General features: G+C 32.0%; 1 protein-coding gene across 5 annotated transcripts in view; it reads left to right on the top strand.

Moving 5' to 3' along the window:
• The window catches only part of LOC116435180 (cysteine-rich secretory protein 2), a 218,779-nt gene that overhangs the window by 17,917 nt on the left and 186,740 nt on the right, over nt 1-14,122 (top strand). For 2 of the 5 annotated variants that reach the window (XM_031994489.2, XM_031994488.2), the window contains exon 1: nt 4,217-5,212. The exons of the other annotated variants lie outside the window; for them this stretch is intronic. The gene's annotated coding sequence lies outside the window, so the exon portion shown is untranslated. Of the gene's footprint in view, nt 1-4,216; nt 5,213-14,122 lie in introns of those variants that run through there. 5 annotated transcript variants of the gene reach the window in all.

Genomic DNA, 14,122 nt, shown 5'->3' with positions numbered 1-14,122 from the left:
TAAGTACTCAATGAAATAATTTTAGGAACACCAGTGAGAGGTCTGTCTCATTTCATTCGCATAAACGTCCCGGTATCGTGACAGAAATAGCCATTTAAGACTTTTCCCGCGGTTAGGTGGCAAAAGTTTAAAGCACCACAGTCAAAGCTCTTATCTTTCGCGCAATGTGCTTCTTTCAATTTATTCCTGCCTAACTTGCGACTGGAACTACTGTTACAGTACTGTTTCGTATTGCGCGGACACCTTGTACCCTGTATATTCACAGATACTTTTATTTCACTTTGTGCGCAGTTTGATAGTGGTACTTCATTTACTCGCGTGGTGCGCAACGACTATGCCGCGTCGCGACGAACATCTTCTTACAAACTTACGTATCCACTCGTATATAACTTTATAATTTCACTGTCTTGGATGACGATACGGCTCGAACCGTATACATAATGCTCGGTATTGTGTACAAGATCCCGCATACGTTTCGGCTAGATTGAAGTTGAAGCTTCTCTGTCTAACTGTAATTGAATTTCTGATGATAGGATCAGGGAACCAGTGCACGATGTTGTGCGTTCTTCTTCGGGTTCACATGAACACGCGTACATCGCAGTGATTAGCCAAGGGGCTGCACACACTTGGGATTCACGAGGGAAGGGACATCCTCAGGAGTTGTTTTTGTATAATTAATTTCTCTAATGAAAACGTGTAATGTACGAAATGTGTAATTTTAAAAATAACTCACGATGTCTGTCATTTTATTTGGATAACAATTTAACGCTAAGCATACCGGCACTTTAATTACTGATTATATTTTTGTCAAAGGAATATAGGTAATTGTTGATTTAACACTAACACTACCAGACGGGTCAAAATGATGCATTCCTGGTTTCATCTTTTACAATTATTAAAAAAATGACAGATATTCCTGTGAGAAATTATTAAAGACTATGATTTAGCAATACGCAAACTGAATTGTAAAACAATTAAAGTCAGAATAGATGCGTTCTTGGAGTTGCTATAGAGAAATTTCAAAGAGTCAATTTAATTGCTCGGTAGTTTTAGTGTTAACCTGTAAGTATGGACGTGAATTTAACTTTTACGCATGGAAGTCTGAAAATGATCGATTAATATTAAATATTCTCGTTTGTAGCAAGTGATAAACAAGTTTATTGTATATATTTGTTTTTATTTACTTAAATACCTCTAGATAGAAATGGTATCAACTATATAACGAACATTTTATTGATTTCATAATTCACAGTATTTTATATAGAGGTCTGTTAGACAGTGTGTCCATACTTAAAGGTTAATATAGTAAACAAAGCACAAAATAAAAATTAAATAATAAGAAAAAAAGTACAAATTTTCGTCTTTCTTTAACGAGAACAGAATATGACAGATGAATTTTTTCAGTTGGAAACATCGGTCATTTAACAAAGCGCGGTACGTTTGTGGTACGTTAAAACTTAATGAATGTGACAAAGGATTTTACTTAAGATAAGAAAATATAAGGAATTCCTAATTGTCGATGAATAAAATTAGTCATTGATATAGCTGATCTTTTAACATTTTTATTTAGAACTTTTGTGTAGAAGAATTATTAAACTTTTGAGTGAAAATATAATTCTTTTATATTACTTTTTATATTTTTGGTAATTAAAAAAAACATTATGTGGCATATCGATAAATTTTACGACAAGGAATAAACAATGATATGACATGAAAAATTTTGTTTTCATATTTAAATAGAATTACCAATTTTCAGATCATAATTTATCTTCTTTCGGCGTCTTAACTTCCATGAATTATTGGTTCATTGTTTTTCTATCTTGTTTAATTTTAGTTTGTACGCTTGCATTCGTGTTTCTGCGTAGTCAGCACAATTGTGCACCTCTCGTTTTCTGACAATCCCCATGGATCAGTATTCAGGTCAGTCGAAGTCTCTATAACTTGCAGTATTTCTAGAATTGATAGTATGCTTCCATTGCAATGGTAATTACATTAGTAATTTCATAATACAATATATTTATAAATATATTTATCAAAAATACAAATTTATGATTTCATTGATATTTATTGTTCTAAGAGAGTTTCGCTAGATTATGGTATGAAAACATTTATTATTATTTTGTGTGTATTCTTTTGTGCAACATCTCAATGTAACCCCCTGCAGACAATGCATTACAATTTTATATGTAGTTACCTAAAGTATTGTTTGCCTTGGGAAGATTAGTCGTAGTCGGTTATAACTTGACCATTATTAGAAAAATTCAAATTAAACTTCCAGAGAAGACAGTTACAATGTAAATAAATTTTTCATATAAGATTTCCAAATCTAAATTCCTGATCTTAAATAGAATATTCATGTAATATTATCGAATCTCATCATTTCTATTTCATGATATTCATAAAATTTTTAATATTTTCTAAGAATTTCATAAAATTCTTAGATATGGTAGATTTAAGCAGTTTTGACGAATATAATATTGGCAGCATTACAAGAATACATAATAACTTTTTTTAACAAATCAGTCTGATCCATCACCTATCAAATTAAAAAAAAACGTTATTTTCAAATTTACAAACGGAAAGCACCCCTAAAGGTAATATAAGATTTTTTCACAGGATGTAAGTGTTTCGGTGGAGATGTAATAAGTCAGAGTGAATGTAGATGGGTGCTTGGAAAACTTTGAGCGTGAATTAAGAGTATTTAAGACTGAGTGGACGGTTCTGTATGCATGCACCTGTGTGCATTGCCAAGGGTTTGCGTGAGATTTTGATGGTCGAGGAATGTGTGCGCATGCGCGCGCGTGTGTATGTGTGTGAATAGCTAACAAAATTGGAAGAGGACATAATATGAGAGTTAATGATGAATACTTTATCATTAATAATTTATTAGGGAAAGATCAAATTACGATACTTATTCTATGTCTACGTTTGCACAGAAGGTTAACGATTGATAATAGATAAGTAATATTTAATTTATATTTAAAAAGAACTAAATAACATTTAGATTTGTCAAAATCATTGACACGATATTGTAGATCAAGGGGTTAAGGAATATTCTTACTATTAGACTGCGGATTTTTATGCAATTAAGGGACATCTGAGACTGCAGAAACTTGCACAAAATGCAATGTATTCATACAATGCAAGAAGTATGTAGAAAATATTCATAGCGTACTGCTTTTTAGAACATTTCTTATGAAAAACTATTTTCTCTAAGTTTAAAAATTCGAATTTGTACAAAGGTCCGCGGTTCACTTATTATATTTTCTATTTTACTCTCCTAACACTTCAGCTGCCATGTCATCCGAATTCAGGTAACATCACTTTCTACATAAACTTAAAAATTAATTTTCTCGGTGACATATCGAACGAACCGAATTCTATTGGACATATGAGGTATAAGAATATCAGCAAAGCAATCGGTATGAAAAATCCAGATTTTTTAGTTTCCACTTGAGTAAGAAAACTAACACGTTAACATGTTAAGCGCCATGTCAATCACCAATGACTGACGCTTCTGAATTACCTGAAAACAATCGTAACATGCTAGATAACCGATGTCGTATGGAAATGTTTAATAACGTGACTAAGCTGATAATAGTGAAATGCAAGTATTGTAATGCCAAATAATTAATAATTGTTCCTGTTTTTCTTTGCTACAAAAGCTCGTATGTCATACTGGAGATGGCAATACAAATTTGTTATAGAACGTTGAAAGTTATCTTAAAAAGTACCACGCTCTAAAAGATTGTAAACATTAAATCTTATAATAATAATAAATAAATAAAATAAATATAAAACGTTGAATTCTACTATTGTAAATTAGTTTAATTTATTTTCCTAGAAATAAATACAGGTTTATACCCAACAAACGTTGAAAATAAATCGAGTGCAAAGGGTTAATACGGTTAGTGTTAAACCTGTGAGTCTTGTCACCCCATTACCCTTTACTTATGCGCCGCGTGGGATTTCCCTGAGACACAATCCTTGCAGTACACTCCGAGGGTGCATCTCGCAAGGATAAAGGTCGTAACAGTACGGAGTACGTGTTCCTCTAGCTCGTTTGAACTTCTTTGAACCGTGGCTACCCGGCGAGAGAGACCAGTGACACCGTGGGCGTCAGTTTTCGCGCGCTCGCGACGGCACGAGGGTAGCTTCACCCCCGTTGCTTTCTCCCCGTCGGCGGAAGAGCTTGCGCCAGTTTGGCTCGCGTCGCACAGAGAGACGCGCGCCGCGACGCGACGCGCCACGGAACGCTCCTCAGGCCAGGTGACCCTTTTCGTGGTGGCACGCGAGCACCCGGTGCCAGTTTCGTTCAACTGTTCGAAGAAGAATCATCTCCGTGGCTCGTGATGACCGATCGTCCGCTGCGAGCACGCAGTTGCCTCGCTTGACAATCGATTCGACGCGATCAATTTTCGCCGCGATCAATCGGGAACTACACAGTGCGCGGCGTTAAAAAAAATCCCTGAAATGATCGAACGAAACATGTGAAAGATCCTCTAATTAGCACCCTAACACTCTCGAAGTTGCCGCTTCTTCTTCAAGGATTATAAAGATACGTTCAATAATATCTGTTGAATTCCATTGGTACATGTGTAGTACTGATCGTGTATGACGCCGGAGAAGAAACAGTGCAATGAGGATTTTATGTGCTGCGTGACAGAGTCGAGATTAATGTTCATTTGGAGACTTGTGCTGGTCATGTCATCATCCCGTAGTGTTACTAGTTTCATTTCTTGAGGATTCTCGTCGAGTTTCGAGTGTCCAGGGAGCTGTTGATAACATGACTGAATGCTGATGTCCTTTGACGAATGCGGGACAGTAATGTTTCATTGAGGTTTCTTTTTTATATGGAGTACGTGTTGCCAGTTTGACGATGAATATTCGATTTCGAGTGAAGTGAAAGTCTTCTGGTGTTGATTGTTTAGTGTTTGACACAGTGGACCTTGGCGATTGTAAACGGAGGATTGTTCTGTCGGGAACTGTTGACTAAGGTCGACGGTTTGGAGAATTGGGCTGATGTGAAAACGGAGTTCGCTTTGTGCTCACGGGAAACAATTCTGGACTTGGTGACCAGGCAGTCGGGCATATTAATGCGCGGCTAAACAGTAATTGTCTGGAAGCCGCGACGATTGTTCCTAATTATTGACTGTGACCGCTTGGTTTCGCGACTGTCAGTCAAGTTCCAACGTTTTCCACGGAGATTACGGTGAGTCTCATTCCACCAGCTCGGAGCGACGCGGGCGAATTTTTATTCGATCTTCGAAATATTAGTTTCTCAGGAATCTTCGAATGTTAATAACGATATGTTTATTCATAGTACTGTGCTATTGAGGACAGTTGTAAAGTAGGATCGTAAATATCAATTGAAACGAACGTTGATGAAGTACGGAATGAAGATCGGCCATGTTGTATTTATAATTACTGAATGTCTTTCTTTTATGATTAAGCTTTGGAAATGTACAATGGAGGATATTTTTTGATGGAGCTGTAATAGTACTCATAAACGTTTCTTCACTTTTTTATCAGTAATTATTAATTGTTTACCAGCGTAACGCTAACTTGATTTTCTAATGATAGTGATCAAGATAGTCATTCTTTTGCGGATTTTATGCATCTACAAGTTCGAGTTTATTAAGCATGTTAAAATGTGTATTTATAGTTTAATAAAAATAATGTTCCTTACACGTAAAATAAAATAACATAAATTCACGGTGTAGAATACGCAATTAAAAAGAAATAAGAAGTTGTATTGATTTCGAAGTATTTTCCCTTTTTGCGAAATTGAAGCGGATTAGGAAGAAGAGAATGACTACATGAGAACACTGCCGAAGTATTTAACGAATATTAGGATTTAGAAAATCAATTGTTTTAAAAATTACAATTGTTTTATCCAATTCTTTTATCATCATTTTAGACGCATACAAATTTAAATCATAACGCATCGTAATCAACTTTTAATCAATCGTTCTCTGAATTGTTTTTCCTATGAACTTTAATCACATTTATTACGAAGCATTCTTTCTTTCGAACGCTATTCAAAGGAAAAGATAATTAAATGTCGTTTCACGTAAGTTATTGGATTAACAAATTCTGTTCCATTTCATTTTTGCTCAGAATGAATTGCGATTTTTATTGATGTTTATTGGGTTCTACTCTGTTCTGTTTGAACGTACATATAGATAATGAACGCATCAAATCCGTATTCATAACGCAAGCACGTGTATCCAAGGAATTCTCGAATACAATTTTTCTGAAAACAAAAGTTAATGCAAAAAACATTTAATTTACCTCGATTATGTTTTTATACATAAAATATGTTTCCTTATTACATTAATAAATAAGTGATAAATATTTTAACGATTTACTGACTGTATTATTATTTTTATTATTGTCTACATCTATATCATGTTATGTCAACAATATGAGACTGTTATTATCTAAACTTGATCCTCAGCTATGTATATTTCTTTTATTTTCAATGAAATTTTCTATGAGATTAGTTACAAACTGTATAACTTTAATTTTCTTCACCGCTCGCTATGTTGAAAAAAAGTTTGTCATTTTATTCTAAAAATTTCTTCATTTGTTTTTTTTCACGTAAAATAAAATAAAAAGAAAATATTATTTTGTCACATTGTCACGTTTTTTTCACGTAAAATAAAATAAAAAGAAAATACTATTTTGTCACATGCTATAAATGTTTGCATACAAAATGGTTTTGCAAAAAGTTTATATTCTTTCCCTCTCTGTTGCGTTAGAGTTTCCACTGTAAATATGGATTATACAAGCAATTTCCCATTCTCATTCTCGTCACATCTAACGACATACTCGTGCATTTCTCGTTCGGACATTTCTCTTTATATTGTTACTGTGGTAAAGCGTTATACGAGTGAAATTCAAAATTCGACGGCAAAGTCAACACTTTTACGCAATGGTAAATAACATACAAAAGATGGAACGTATTTTCAATTCTGGGTGATGTTTGCTGATTTTATGATCCTGTTGAAACGAAATATTCAAATTTAGAATGAAAGTACGCATTCGCCAATGTTTACATTTTAAAATACGTATACTTTCTTCTTCAAGTGTTTCATTTTAGTGTCTTGTCTAAGTTTAACCGTTTGTCGTACAACACCATGTCAGACTCGAGAGGACGATCTCAAACTGAAATTAACAAGAATAAATAAATTTGAATTTTCGTGAGTCTGAATTAAATATTATATTTCCATTATCAACTTGTATATTTTGAAGTAAACGTGGGTATAGATGAATATGGAGTTCTCCTTTGTTTCTAGTAAACTACTAATAACAAAGTATTTCTTTCTGGTGTAGTTGTACAATAAATCATAAGTTAACACATTGCGTACCGCCTAATTTTCAGGAAACTGAATTTTGATGGCAATTTTCACTGTCAACTTATATCACTATACATAGAAAAACTCAGATGTCATATTGTTATGTAATATATTCTAAACAGATAATCAATTCGAATTAAATTTTATATTTCTTTCAATGCTGCGGTATTTAGCGAAGTTGCATAGCTAAGTGTCTTTATATAAAAACGAGATTTCTCGTTACCGGTACGCAATGTGTTAAAGGATTAATGCGTGCGATTGGATTTCATTTGTATTTGTAATTATTACTGATTGCATACAAAAAAAATGAACGTACATTTGAAAACTTTCATTTGTGATTGAGTTATGTTCATAAAATCGAAAAATCGTTTATGTGGACGGATTTGTTATTATTCTTAGATTGGTTTGGATATTCGGCGTTCTAGTATACATAGAAATATAATTTAATATTAGAATTAGCAGACCAGTCAAAATGACACGTTTCAGTTTTCTTATTTCGCGATTATTAATCGAATACTATAATGAATGTAAGAAACTGGGAAGAATGTATTGTTACAATTTTCATTGGGTTAGATATTAATCATATTACACACTCAGCAGATCTATATATTTTTAACACTAAAACTACTTTAGATTAAGATGGCCCATTCCTGATATCTTCTTTTTACAATTATTAACTGTTTGAGTGTCAAGCAGCGCGATCGCACTTCTACGTTACACTGTCTAAAAGTGCCAGTCTATCGGTTAGATGAATTAAATTAAATTTATTTACTTATTTTCCTTCTACTTAATTATTTTTATTTATATTATTATCAACTAGGAAATAAAAAAACGAAACGTTCGCACTATTTAGAATTTTTTTGGGTAAGAATACAAAACCGTAATTCAGTTTCTGAATTGAAACCAAAGAAGCGCGATCACGCCGCTTAGCACTTTTTGACCGGGTTTCCGCAAGAACCCGTGGCATTCAAACGATTAAAAAGATAACAGAAGTTGCTCTGAAAAATGATTAAAGAAAGTTAGCAATGCGAAAACTGAATAGTAAATCAATTAAAGTTTCAATAGATGCACTCTTGGAGTTTCTATAAAGGAATTTCAAAAATTCAATTGAACTACTTAGCAGTTTTAGTGTTAAGAACCAGCATCCCCCTATTTGTATTGTTGCTAATGTCCATATTTATGAAATTTTGATCATTTATACATATAATATGAAAGCTAGGTATCACTAACAAAATTTTCTCTCTTAAACTCTATAAGTTTTATTTCTAATTTTTCTTCATATTATCAGAAACAGCGGAAATATTTTTGCGATCAAAGTAAATAGAACAAACTGCAGTTCCATGTTAAATACTTTAAATGACAAGAACGGTAATTTGGATCCAGTAGTAAAGTTTCGTAGTAGAATACTGACAGTGACATAAAATAAACTTTGATTCAATTAGTAGATTTAAATGTAGAACACTGAAAATAACGTTATAAAATAGTATTTAAATTGATTTTTTTTCAATTATTATTATTTTCTATTGTAACACAATAGGAAAAACACAAGTTTTGCATAAAATGTACAGTACCAAACTATTTAAAATTCATTTCAGGTTATCATAAAGGATGTGTTTATTTTATATAACAAGTACTTAACATATAATATTTTAAGTTGGATATTTACTTATAGATGCTATCCATAATAAATGATTAATATAGTAAGTATATTATTTATTTCGCGTTTCAAATTTTCTTCTTTCGGTTCTAACTTTATTATAGACCAATTATTGTTTGTTCTCTAATTTCATTTTTAATAATATTATTAACTAAAAAAGTTGGCACGAAAAGTAAGTCTGTGAAATTTTCTTTTGTATATATTTTTCTTTTCTTCCGGTATATTTCATTAAGTTTAATTTAAAAGAACGCACATCGATCATTGCATGTTCGCAATCTGACATTACATATGTGTCACACGTGTTATATACAGTTAGATACGTGTCACGCTGTTGATTACCGTTGCTATGATATTAACCTCTGGTCCTATGATTTATTTCTTAAGTATAATTGACACAACTACTTTATTGATCATAGTTTATTAGGAAAAGAAAAAATGTTGATACTTATTTTATGTTTACGTTTGCTTCAACTCTTAACGATCGACAATAGAGAAGCAATATTTAATTTATATTTAAAGAACATAAATAACATTTAGATTTCTCAAATTCAGTTTAAAATTTTCTGTGCGAATGCGACACGATATTGTAGGTCAAAGGGTTAACTGTTAACTCTTTGACATATATTTGGCGAATGGCATATCCTATTGTCGCTTTGGTAATATAAAAATATCATACATATACTGCTGGTCGAAAGTTTGAAATCACTTGACATGTAACGTTACAAATTAAAAATTATATGTCTTATTAATATATAAAATTAAATGAGAAACATTATATATCTTTATATTTTACTAATCACATATGTACATATTCCTTTATCATACACAAAAATTCGCCATAAATGTTGTTTACAAAAAATGCAAGGTTCTCATTTATCCGACGTATTGGTTTCAAGCTTTCGACCGACAGTGTATATGACATTTATGTAAAATGCTTCGTTTGGTTTATTCACTATGTCTTAAATGTGAAAAAATTACATGAGTAATATATTACGCGAAACAATTGCAAGGAAGGAATGGTCCACAATAAGAGTATTTAAAATTTCATCGTGATCGCGAATGTAACACTAAAATATCGAGCAGTTAAATTGACTTTTTGAAATTCCTCTATAGAAACTCCAATAATGCATCTATTGAGACTTTAATTTATTTACAGTTCAGTTTGCGTATTGCTAAATCTATTTCTTTAATAATTTCTCAAAGAAATATTTGTTACGTTTTTAATAATTGTAAAAAGATGAAATCAGTAATGGCTCATTTGGACCCGTCTGGTAGTTTCAGTATTAAGAGAAGGGAATGCAAACACCAAATGTTTATCTACGAATCGGTAATTGTTCATGAAACATTCTACAGATGCTAATAACAAGTTTGCAATCATTAGGAATTGACATTCACACACAGAATTCTTTATCGTCACGAATAAATATCCTTTATGGCGTTAAGTACAACTGTTTAAGAGAACTAAATTGAAATTTAAGCAAAGGACCACAAACAGTGACGTAGAAACGCGAAAGGTGAAAGGTATAACATATTTGAGGTGGGTCGTATTAGATGTTTCATGAAAATATTATGTGCGCCGTTTCGTATTTGTATGCCGACCTCGATTCGGGTCAAATGTAAAAAGCTCCTATTGCAATTCAGTAGCTAACTACTCAGTCTATGACCTGCATCTGGTGTTCAAATCGAGCGACCATGACTGCTGGAAACCGCGTTTTGCATCCGCGTTCGCGTTTATATGCAAGGAAGAGGCGTGTACAAGATAAGTCCGTTTCTCCTCGTATTACCTGTCAAATTTACCTGCGCGTACAGCATCGTCATAGTTTCGCGCCTTTCGCGTTTCATCCTGTTATTAACACTTGTCGCTGACAAGTCAGTCAGGCATGTGAACGATGTATTCGTTCGATTTCGAAACTGATAGTCTGTGCTTTTCTTTTTTTAATTAAGCTTTAACCACTTGCTCTAAGATTTATTTCTTAACTATGATCGACGCAGCTACTTTATCGTTAGTAATTTAATAGGAACAGAAAAAATTCTGATGCTTATTCAATGTCTACTTTTGCTTCGAATGGTAACAATTGATGATAACAGATTAATATTTCATCTAGATTTAACAAACATGAATAATACTTAAGCTTTAAGCTCACGTGTATACTCGTCAAGCACAGTTAACTGGTTAACACTAGGCTTACAGAACGCGTCGATTTGACACTTATTGGATTTTGTAAACATTATTTATGAAATGTTTACGTCGATGTTGATTGGTACGATTGCACGAATTATAATCGTCTATTCTTATATCTCTAATTTCTGAGATTTAAATGAACAAACATCAATTGTTCTAGGAAAACTAAAATAAACTGTACAATAAATGTCCCTAAACCTGGTGTTAAGTTACTAGTAAACACATTTTCAAAACAACGAAAAAAATCGTACTGCAAGTTTTAAGGGGTTAATGTAAAAGGGAGATTTTTCACGAGAATTTTCATGAGAATTATTTATTAATAAAACTTGCAGATTGCACGTCCTCGTCAAATAAACGCTAACTCGATTCAATAGTGAAACTCGGTGGATTTGTAGAATAAGCAACAGAGAACGATATTCTCATGTTTCAGATTCTAAAGTTTCATGTATCACATTTTGCAAATTATGTCTCTGAACATTTTATCCCTTTGTCGTATGATTTCTTTCATAACTGTGCTCACTAGAATAATTTTGTCGTTAATAATTTATCATAAAACAAAGAAAAATTCTCAATTCATCTATGTCCATTTTTATTTCATAACACAAGTAATAATATTTAAAAACATATTTAACAATAATATTTTAAAACAATAATTAATAGTGTTAAAAAATTGTCGTATTTCATGAAAAATTCCATTAAATAATAATAGTATTTAATGAAAAATAGTGTTTAATTTGAACCCAACATAATTGAGTGATATTTCATTTTTGTAACTTCCGTTTGGGAACTTCCTTACGAGTCTGACTCGATATTATGCGGTAAGGGGTTAATCATATCTTATATGTACAATAAGTATAGGTATGTACATACATAGTTGGATTTGATTTGATGATAAGGAACGAATGTGTTAGGTTAACATGGCCTACTCTTAATCTATACTTACTTGGGTGTTTTCAGTTCATATAAATTGCGGGGCTAGAATCATATATTTTCTCACGAACTTTATGTAGAGCAGTAGTAGGTCTTGAGCGGAGGCTGAATGAAACTGTTAACTTTCCTAAATAAAAGTTATTTATTGAACTTTCAACTTAAATCATTTCCTTCTTGTTCTAAGTTAACTTTGTACATTAGCACTTTAATCTATTGTACGAGTTCAGTTTCAACAGTGATTTTATACCTGATTAATAAATGTTTTACAGGATTGTATATATTGACATAAATATTTCAGAGTAAAATAGAAAAGTTATACACATTTCTTTAACTAGCATTATTTAAAAAGTTTTATGTATAATAATACAGGGTATATTATTTTAATCTATACATGTAATTGTGTGCAAAACTATTCGTTATCTAGCAAATATCCTAAGTGTAATTCTGTCTATTTTGAGAGAGTAATAGTTTAATACATTTATTATTAGCTTGTCTTTATATGGACGTGTGTAAGAAATATTTATTTATTACTACATTCTCAATAAATATTTTTCTATCAATCGGTGCAATAGATTATTCTTTAGAAAACAGTGATAACCTATCTACGGCAAAAATCCATCAAAACAGAAAAAAATTGCATTAGAGACATTTTTTAAATAACAAATAGTTCCAGAAATAATAGCATTAATATACTAAAATAGAACACTCTGTGCAGAAGAAAACACATTGTGATTTTTGTATAACATAACTTTTCTGAACGATTTAAGGTTTCAGCTTCAGATCCACCTATCCTTCAACATTTTCTACTTTAATTAGGACTTTCTCCTACTTTCGTTTACACAAAAATGAATAAAGTGGAAGCTTCAGTTAATACGTTGCATTTTGCACCAGTTTTCTCAGAGCATAAAAAGTAATAATCATAAAATTACAATTATTCCATAAGTATGTACTTGAATATTTGAATAGTCTTGAGCTTTTCCAATCCCAATTTTATGGTTCTGTAATGTATGCCTTTGATAAAGTGCGAGATTAAATTTATCTTGAAAAGTACACGGTTCAAGAGTGATAGAGGGAAAAGAATTTCGAAAAAGGCGCATTCGGACGAATTTAATTTTTTTCAAGTGAAATTTTGCCAGTTAAAGTGTTAATGCGAATTCATTATACTGAATGAAATTGCGGGTTCTTAACGTGTACGATTTAATCACTGATAATTCGTCCATTTCAATATTTGCCTCGTTAGAGAGTTATTCGCCCTTCTCTCAGTATCGGAATTTGCTATTCATTTGGATTTATGAATATGTGAACGTTATTTTAATCGACCTATGAAATGGTTTCGGCCCATTTGAATTTTGAATGCGTTTGAAAAAATGGGTCACGCGACATCCATATATGTACTTGCAGTATATTCCCGTTGCCTTTTTTTTTATGTACAATTTACATCATTTTTGCAGCAGTTGAACACACTATGTAATGTCAATGAGAAAGCTGTAGATCCAGGTAATTTTTCGTTGATAGTAAATTAATTTTAAAGCCACATGTGTTTCATTTAAGAGATTAATTTCCAAATTAACGTTACAACTACTGAGCGTTTAATTTGATTCATATGTAATCCTTATAAAAATTGTAACAATATATTTTTGTTTGATTTCTTCATATATCCACTGTAGTATTCAAGTGAAGCTATGAATTTCTAAAATCATTTCGTATATTTAACACTTTCGAGATATTAATTAACTTATTTATTTATTACTATTATTATTATTTTATCAACTTGTACGAAACAATATCTATACTTCGCAGTTTTCACAGAGTTTTTAGGGAAAACCGGAACTGAAGAAAAGATTATTTCAATCGTCCACGATCAATGGGATTAAGAATAACACAGAGACTTCATTATTCCTTACTCAGTTTCCACTTTAGTATGGCTTACTTATTCATGATCAATAAATCGCTAAAATTTACAGTGTAAGTACTTAACATTCATTCAAGTGT

Source organism: Nomia melanderi, chromosome 11, assembly GCF_051020985.1.
Source record: "Nomia melanderi isolate GNS246 chromosome 11, iyNomMela1, whole genome shotgun sequence".
NCBI classification, from domain to species: domain Eukaryota; kingdom Metazoa; phylum Arthropoda; class Insecta; order Hymenoptera; family Halictidae; genus Nomia; species Nomia melanderi.
This window is presented reverse-complemented; position numbering and strand designations above follow the sequence as displayed.